The following is a 9,827-nucleotide window of genomic DNA, read 5'->3' on the forward strand; positions in this document are numbered from 1 at the left end:
CTGAATTTTCGAAATCGAACTGCTTTATGTAGAAAGAACGGGCAGCGAGTAGAAAACAAAAAAAAACAACAAAATTGTTGGAATTGGCTTCAGACGGATTTTCGAAAATTAAACATAGGGAGAGTACCTTAATATCATTCTGGGTACAAATGCAACATGTGTATCTGGTCTTAACAGAAAAAGTTCTGAAATACGTCTTGCCTTTTTTTCAAACTTCATGTTTATGTGAAGTTGCTTTTTCAGCATTTATAGAGATAAAGTTGAAAAAAAGGAACAGACTATTGGGTGTGGAACCGCATCTGAGGTTAAAATTAACAAACAGGGAACCAAATGATGACGATCTGTCATCTCAGTACAAACAATTTCATCCTTCTCAATGATACAAATAAATGTTACTTGCAATATAACTTTTATTTATATTTTATTATGAATAATTTTATTTCTCTTTTCTTATTGTTTTGTGTATGTCACAAAATAATAATTTTTTTAAAATTGTTATTAAAATACATTCATTTTTTTTACCAGAGGTACTCAGCGTTACGAAAATTATAGAAGGGGTACATATATGTCAAAAGTTTGGGAAACACTGTTCTAGAGGTACGTAACTTAGAACGCATAGTGTCATTGAGGGAGATTGGAAAGAGTGACTGCAATAACAAAATTTCAATTAAGTTAAATTACATTAATTAAGTTAAACAAATTGATTTAATTAAACAAAAGTTTGAACTAAATAAAAATTAAGTGAGAGTTTGACCTTTCTCTGCTTTAACTCCCGAAAATATTGTTGGTTAAAACAAATTTTCTCTCCATTTTACAATTTCAAAAAATAACTTCTGAACAATTACTGTATAGTTTTTCCCACTGAATTTTGATAATTTCTTTTAAAATATTTTTATATGATGGTTAAAATTAGATTTCATAAATAATGAAATTCAAGTCGCTTTCATTGTTTGTCAAATACACAATCGCAGGAGTTTCTCCCATTGTGAGAAGCAAAAGTAGAAATAATCTGTATAATATCTGTGTACTTTGCATGAAGAGAAAGAAAGTAAATTACAATATGCGAAATTTTGTAACATTCATATGTTAAAATTAGATTTCATAGATAATTGAAATGAAGGATAGGAGGGTTTATTTAAGCAGTGAGTATAATGAGTATAAGGTTATTACAATAATATAGTTTTAATATCTGTCACAATATGATGGAATAATGAACACCAAGTTGTGTATTAGGGTGTCCCATAAATTTCTTTCCTATTTCTAATACGAAATGAATACACAATATTTTATTGTTAAAGACATTATTTATTTTGTTATATAAGAACCCTTTTGCTCTATTACCTTCTCCCATCTCTCAGGAAGCCTCATCATGCCTTCTTTCCAAAATTGTTGTGTTTTGGACAAGAAATAATCTTTGAGGTGCGCTTTTATTTCGCTGATGGATTTAAAGCGCTTATAAAAGAATTTTTTAGGGACAGAAAGAAGTAATAATCATATGCAGCGAGATCTGCAGAGTATGCAGGATGAGGTAAAACCTCCCAATCGAACTGTAATAGCGTTTCTCTTACGACTAATGCAATATGTGGTCTCGCGTTGTCATGATAAAAAACAACGCCTCGTCGGTTTATTAACTCTGATCGTTTTTTTGCTATGGCAGCTTTCGATTGATCCAGTTGACGACAGTATTTAATAGAATTCATTGTTTCACCTGGAGGAAGGAGCTGGTAGAAAATTACGCCTTTCCAATCCCACCAAATGGACAAAAGAACTTTTTGGGGGTGTAGTCCCAGTTTTGCGGCAGCTGAAGGCCTATTGTAATTACACCAAGTGCGTTTTCTAGACGCATTTACATATAAAATCAAATTTTATTTGCAGTGAGAAGCCTCTGTAAGGCCGTAAATGTCGTCTTTCGCCACCCATATTTAACGTTGTGGATGAAAGTCTTAAAAGAGACTTTGGCACAAACGAAACGTACTGTAAAAGAGCTCTGGTAACATAGACGCTAATAGATAAGCCTGCATGTTTGTACAAGCAGAGCGAGGCAAGGCCATTCATAGCGCGACTTTTGGGACACTCAAATATAAATGGTTTAATTGAAATTAAACACAACCAATATCCCAGCGAATCGCGCCACTAAAGAGTTCTTTTTTGCTAAACCGTTTGGTACTCGAAAAAAGAGGGGATCTACTCTCAGGCTGATTGACTTCCTTGAAAAAGACTTCAAAACTATTAAAGTAAGAAACTGTAAAACTTTAGTCAAGAATAGGATAGCATGGAATGGAATTGTAAAGTAGGCCGGGGTTGTGAAGAAGAATATTTCAGTAAACTTACTGTTTGCGGATTTGATTACTTAATTTTTTTAAATCAAAAATTTGAAGGAATCAAAATGAACACCCTAAAAGCACGAGACATTGAATTTGAATATCCGAATAAATTAGAATTTTAATTATATTCATAATATATTTTAAATTTTAAGAAATATGTATGATGTTAGGCTTTTGCATTCGAAACATTCAGAAAAAAAATACTTTTACTTTCGTGGACATAAATAAAATAATTTTATTAAAAAGTTTTTATTTTTAGTTTTAATCATTAACATAGATAGCATTTCATAATTTATAATCATTGTGGAATCTTATAATCAATATTTTATTGACCATTTCCATATATTATTTCATATTCCTAATTTCTATGGATGATGACGATGTCGTGTCCGTGTTACCACGGAAAGGTTTTGCAGTAGCTTCTGAGAGTAAAGACCCCTGAGTACCCGAGGGCAGAAGTCTGACTTCTAGCTCGTGAAACTCACACACATTCGCTTGCACAACCCCTTTTTACAGGGAGGCACATCCTCACACTTCACAGATAGAACACAGATGAAGAACACCCATGCCCGAACCGGGATTCGAACCCGGGGCGTCTAGATCACGGGGAAGACACGCTACTCCTATGCCAGGACGCCGACAATTTCTATGGATAAATATTCTAAATTGTTTCTTTTCATTTTATATTTTCTTATAATATTCATAATTACGGAAGAAAACATTCTGAATTCTTTCAATTTTTTTACCTTAAAAAAGCAATCTTCTCAGCAATATGTGAAACATTTCAGAACTTTTTTAGGAAGAAAAAAATATTTATATCATCGCAGGCACTCGATAATTCATCTCCTGTTCTCAATTTCCAATGCACCAATCATTCCCCTTTTTTGATTTATTCTTTTTTCCATAAATTAGCTTTAATTCGACAATAGAGTTTTATAAATGGAAGCACAAAATATTCTCATTTTATTTTGTATTGAATAGTTAACATCCGATTGGCGGTTGATTTTCACTTATATTTAAAATAATAAATAAATTTTTGGATCTTGGAAAATTCTGTTCACTACCTTTCTCTTATAGAAGCTGTTCCAAAAAGTGAAGATGCGTTTATTTTCTTTAATATGGTATAAAGACACGTATTTCTAAATACAAAGTTTTATTAAATATAGTCGGCAGTTGTATGAAAACACTTTGGCTTCTATAGAGATTAATAGTAAAAAAAAATCTTACCTAATAGTGTAAAAGTTTTAATTAGTAAAATGTTTATTTTTATATTCATCTATACATATACAAAGTTCCACATGTCTATATAGTAGATGTTTATAAATATGTTTATTTGTAAATATAAAGGGATTATCTCAAATTTAGATCAACATATTTACTTTAGATTAACAAATTTATCCTATCACAAGAAAAACTGCCGGAAAAACTATCATAAGCAAATATTTTTCCATAAGTGCATTCTTTCAATCATCAGAGCTCAGTTGTTGTTCAAATTTCAATCTCAGAGTTCTTTCAGTCATCAGTTTCCTTAAGTGCATCTTTCAATCATTCACGGTTCAAATTGAATGATATTCACTTTTCGAGATATAGAACATCAGGGATGTTTTGAGTCTTCTTTATATATTTTTCGGATCAACTATGTGAGAGAAAAAAGTTATAGTATTTTATCAAATTTCATCCATTTGGATCTCTATCATCAACATTAATCCGTTAGCTCCTTTGAAAATGATTATCATCAACATTCTCAGGTAATCCATTAGATTCTTTGAAAACGATTGGTTATAATAAAAGATAAATATATTGGTTATATAAAAGATAAGTATATGAGTTCAGATAAGATAAGTATAAGCCGATGATTTCAGATGATATCATGATTTTACGATGTATAAAAGTTCGAATGTTTCAAATATTGTAAAATTTATTAATATTATGAACGACAATTTCATTATGCATGTTGCAATAAACACTATGATGTTAAAAATGAAATTCAATTCAAACAACTTTCTAATATTACATTTTTATTTTTGAAAAATTTAAAAAGAATCTTTTAAATCTTATGATCTATTGTTTCTGAAAGTCACTAACAGATAGATGGCTTCACGGATACAGATTCAACTTCACGACTACCACCAATTAGCAGGCCAAAAAGTTTAATAAAATTAATCCATTATCTACAGTAATACATTCTGGAAACACTAAAAAAATTATATTTGTAACCTTAAACAAAACTAGTTGCCGTTGGGCGCCAAAAACTATTCCTGCTAGGGGGAAAAAGGATCTAAACTCTTAAGGAAAGAAGCCCAAATGATTTAAGTCTTTTTAATGAAACATTAAAGGACATAACACACGAAAAACAATAATAGGACAATTAATACAAACATTTAAGGAAAAGTACAATTCTCGGGGGTAAACATCATGCTTAATCTACGACTCCAGAGCATGCGATAGACTGAAGTTTTATCGAGCGGCCGCTAGGTGGCAAGCTGGAAAAGTTGTCCGGTTATATATTTTCATTCAGAGAATAAAAGTAAATATAATTTTAATCATTTAGACATTGTTAAAGAAGAGTAAACGCGATTACAAAATTTATAAATTTATAAAGGAGAAATTATATTTTGTAAATTCATTTGATGTAAAATCTTTTATATTAAAATAAATTAGGGTAACTCAAAGAATTTTTACATTTATTAAATTGCCGAACATTAATTATATTTAAAATAATAAATTGAGATTTGATTTTAAAAAAAATCAGCATTCGTTGCCTTTCTCTTATATAAGGTGTCTCAAAAAAGTAGAACAAGTGTTTATTTCTGCAAGTACTACAATTAGATGTATACTTACAAATACAAAATTTTATTAAATAAGGCGATTGACAATATTAAAATACTCTGCATATTGTGGAAGATGATTATAAAAAGATAAATATTTATATGCCCATACAATAAAAGTGTTAATTAATAAATTTTTTTCTCTTTTATTCACCTAATTATACACAACATTTCACACTTCATTTACAAAATTTGCGAAGGTATATTTGTTTCTAAATTAGAAGAGGTTTACCAAAAATTTAGAAGGACATATTTATTTTAGAAATAAAAATTAATTCAATACAGAATAGCATTCATATGTCAATATTTGTCTCGTAAGGGCATCATTCATTTAGTGTGACTTGTAAGAAATTTGTTAAAAACAGAAATTATCTTTCAATTTGATTTGTTAGCATTTGAAAATTTCACTTAATGAAGAAAGGAAGTGAAACTTGAGGAATTTTGAACATTTAAGGTATCCCAGAGAAGTAATAGAATGCCAAGCATGAAAATAAAATTCTTTGCTCACAATTGTGTGTTTGATATTAATTTTTACTGAAAAATAACTTATTTCAATAAAAAATAATATTTTGAAATGCAGGTGATTTATATTCATATAAACTTAATTGTTTCGTATTGTACGAAAACAACAACAGCAACAAAAAATGGTGACATGGCGTATCGGCAAAACAGGCGAGTTTCAAACATAATCATGAAACTCTGTATCAATTTTCACCAATCTGAATGGATTCCTCTGCGACATGGCGAGTCGGTAAAAAAGGCGAGTGTCAAACTTTATTATAAAACCGTGCACCAAATTTCACAAATCTGAATGGAGTTCTTGGTGACATATCGTGTCAGTAAATCAAGCGAGTTACAAACCTAAATATAAAACCTATAACAAATTTTACCAATCTGAATGGAATTCTAGGTGACATGGCGAATCGATAAAACAGGCGAGTTACAAACCTAATGATAAAACCTTATACAAAATTTTACCAATCTGAATGGATTCCTCGGCGACATGGCGAATCGGTAAAATAGGCGAGTTACAAACCTAATGATAAAACATATAGCAAATTTTACCAATATGAATGGAGTTTTCGGTGGCATGGTGAGTCGGTAAAACACGCGAGTTACAAGCCTAAATATACAACTTATATCAAATACTACTAATTTGAGTGGAGTTGTAGGTGACATGGCGAATCGATAAAACAGGCGAGTTACAAATCTAATGATAAAACCATATACCAAATTTTACCAATCTGAATGGAATTGTCAGTGGCATAGCGAATCGGTAAAATAGGCAAATTGCAAACCTAATATAAAACCTATATAAAATTTTACCAATCTGATTGTAGTTTGCAATGACATGGCAAGTTACAAACCTAATCACAAAACCATTCAGATTTGTAAAATATATCAAATTTTATCAATATGAATGGAGTTTTCGGCGAGTCGGTAAAACAAGCGAGTTACAAGCCTAAATATAAAACCTATATCAAATATTATCAATCTGAATGGAGTATTAGATGACATGGCGAATCAATAAATTACAAACCTAACCGGCGAGTTACAAACCTAATCATAAAACCATATACCAAAATTTACTAATAATTCCGAATGCATTTTTTTTATCGTATTCACATCACACGGAAGAAATACGAGACAACTTCCCTTAGATTGATTATGTTTAAAATTTGGTAGAACAGTACAACTTCGGTTTAAAGACTACTAAATGTCAATCTCTTTGCTTTTTTTAAGTTAATGCAAGAGAGGTGGAAGCAAGAGGATCCATGTTTTCGGGTACATTTCTTTAATGATCACATTTCACACAAAGCACGAAATAGGACATTAACACGCGCATCTTAACATAACAGCATATCATCTCATTATTTACAATCTCAACGCAGTATAGGATGCGTACCTAATCAGGCATCGCCATCTATTATCAAAAAGAGAAGATACAGTAATGCAACCGCTACAATAATTAATAAATATTTAATTTTACAAATACATTGGCTGATTTCTATTTTTTTATAATTATTTCTTAACGAACTTCATAATTTGTAATAAGAAAAGAGCCATTTCTGTTCATTTAGATTACTTAGTGCTTGTTTCACATGCTTAAGATTTCTAAGAAAAATCACAAATGTCTTAAAAATTAAACTCCTGCAATTGCTCTTGTTTTAACGTTTTTATAAATGTAAAGGGAATTAAGTTCAGGAATCAAAATGTTAGTAAATTAGACATTTATTATCAGTTTTTGGAATGCAAAATACATTTCACATTTATTCTATACATTTATAAAAATGAAAAATATCAAAGAATTTTGATGATTAACGAAGCATCGATTAATATTTTAGGGTATAATTATGCATTTTTTTAAAGTTAAAATGAAGGCTGAAAACAACTCAAATAAAATTTTAAAATAATAAATTTCTATTTACCTGACTGTCAAGATGAATAAACCTCTTCGAAAATAAGGTCTTGTAAGACCTTATTTTGTCTTGAGACAAGAAAAAATATTTAATTATAAAATAATATAAAAAAACACCGTTGGATGAAATTAACTTCAATATTGTTATTATTTTCTAAAGATACATTACTTACAGAGAAGTCAAGAGATTATAAAGCTACTTTAAAAATATTTGTGGTTATTTTTTAATTAACCTTGTAAACGGATGAGACTCTTTATAACATCATTATGAGAGATGAAAATAATAGACGAATTTCACGCACAATTATTTAATTATTTTCTAAGTTCCATATTTCACATGACGACATAAACAGGAACATTAAAAATACACGACACTCACTTGAATACAATCTAATAATGACCCCCAAGAAGGATCATGGGAAATATATCTTGATATTAATAATGTAACGCCATCTGTTGTATCAATAAAGAAGGTTGTAGAGTTATTTAACTGCTACAACCTCTATTAAATGAACAATCTTGATTTATGAAATAATTTTGCTAAGAATTAAAATGCTGTTCTTATGTCTCTTTCAAAAGAATTTTAAACATTTAAGAATAAATGCAAACTTATATCTATTCTCAAACATCTAAGTTAAAATTATGCTGCTTTGATAAATTACATTTAAATATGTTTTTACGATTTTAAACTCATATTTATCAGTTTAATTACCGTATTTATTTGGTTGATAAATGCTGAATTTGCCCTACGTTAGTTTAATTGAATCCACTTTGTTGCGTTTAATCAAAAAGATTCTATAAATTTTTGACTATAGAGCTAGTTAGTTTTTAAAAACAATGGACGAAATAATTATTCTCTTAATTATATCTATATCTATACTTATAATAAAGATGTATTAGTATAATCTTTTTAATGATACCAATTTTTTTTACCTTATAAATTTGGTTGCTCTCTTTTTTAATGAAATTAAAAAAAATATTTTAGTCATATTTTTCAACAATTTATTTCTCATAAAATGAAAATAAAATTTAACCTTTCACGAACAAGTTTCGCGTGCATATGAAAAAATTAACTTTTATCAGCATGTTATTACCAAGTTGAGAAAAACTGAAATTGAAAAATAAGTTAAATAATACTGCAAACTTAGCAAAAAAAAATTGACTTTCAGCACGTGTCTGTATGAAATGAAATAAATAAGAAATATAATATTTTCGAAATAATATAAGTTTTCTATTATATTTTTACTATTTTTACAATATCTACATTATTAATTCAATTATTACATTCATTATCTACATTATTAATCTACATTATAACTTTATTTAAGGCAAACACGGTTTAAATATATCTTTTCGATTCAAGATGCAGTAACTTATTTGTAAACCTTTAATAATAGAAATGCATTTGTTAAAATGGTCTAAATAAAGTAAATATTATTTTATGCAACTTTAGTCAATAAATGCTATAATAAATTACAAATGTTTAGTTTTTGTAATTTTTATAATTTTTTTTTATCGAGATCCTCTGCTCTTTGAATTATATTTAACAAAATATTCTTGTCACACTAATATTTTAAATAAAAATAGTTGTACTCCAATCAACTAAATCATTCATTAAAACTGACTGATTTATGAAAATTTGAATATCACTATTCAATAATAACGGAAGATTTCAGACCATTTCATCGACTGTTTCAAAGATGATTCTCAATCAGCGCCTATGGATTCTCAAGACTGATTAGCCTAAGATTATAAAAATTTTGATTGTTCTAAACTATACAATACAAAACTTCATAAACGATCAAATTAGGTAGCAGAAGATAGAAACATATTTATTTATTTAAAAGTTGAAATGTCAAGAATAGTGCGCAGAATATGATTCCTTAGGACCAAAGGACTGTATAAAATTTAGACTTCCTAATTTTTTGAAGTATATTTATAGACCGAAACAAAATAAAATATTGTCATTCAGGTGATTTAAATCTCTTTGACAATAAAACTAAAAACCGTTATTTTATGATGAATCTGAAAAATTTTTGCTGGATAATTCTCTAGATATTACATAAACTATAAAAAATATTCGGTAGGGTACATGAAACCTAAAGGCTGAACGACTGTGTTTTCAGTACTCATATTTACAAGAAAAAAAATGCCTGGTTTCAGTAAAAAAATGTTTTTTTTTTATATTAATTTCAGTTTTGAATGTTTTTTAATATTAATTGCAGTTTTGAATGTTTTTATATTAATTGCAGTTTA

Source organism: Argiope bruennichi, chromosome 11 (genome assembly GCF_947563725.1).
Source record: "Argiope bruennichi chromosome 11, qqArgBrue1.1, whole genome shotgun sequence".
NCBI classification, from domain to species: domain Eukaryota; kingdom Metazoa; phylum Arthropoda; class Arachnida; order Araneae; family Araneidae; genus Argiope; species Argiope bruennichi.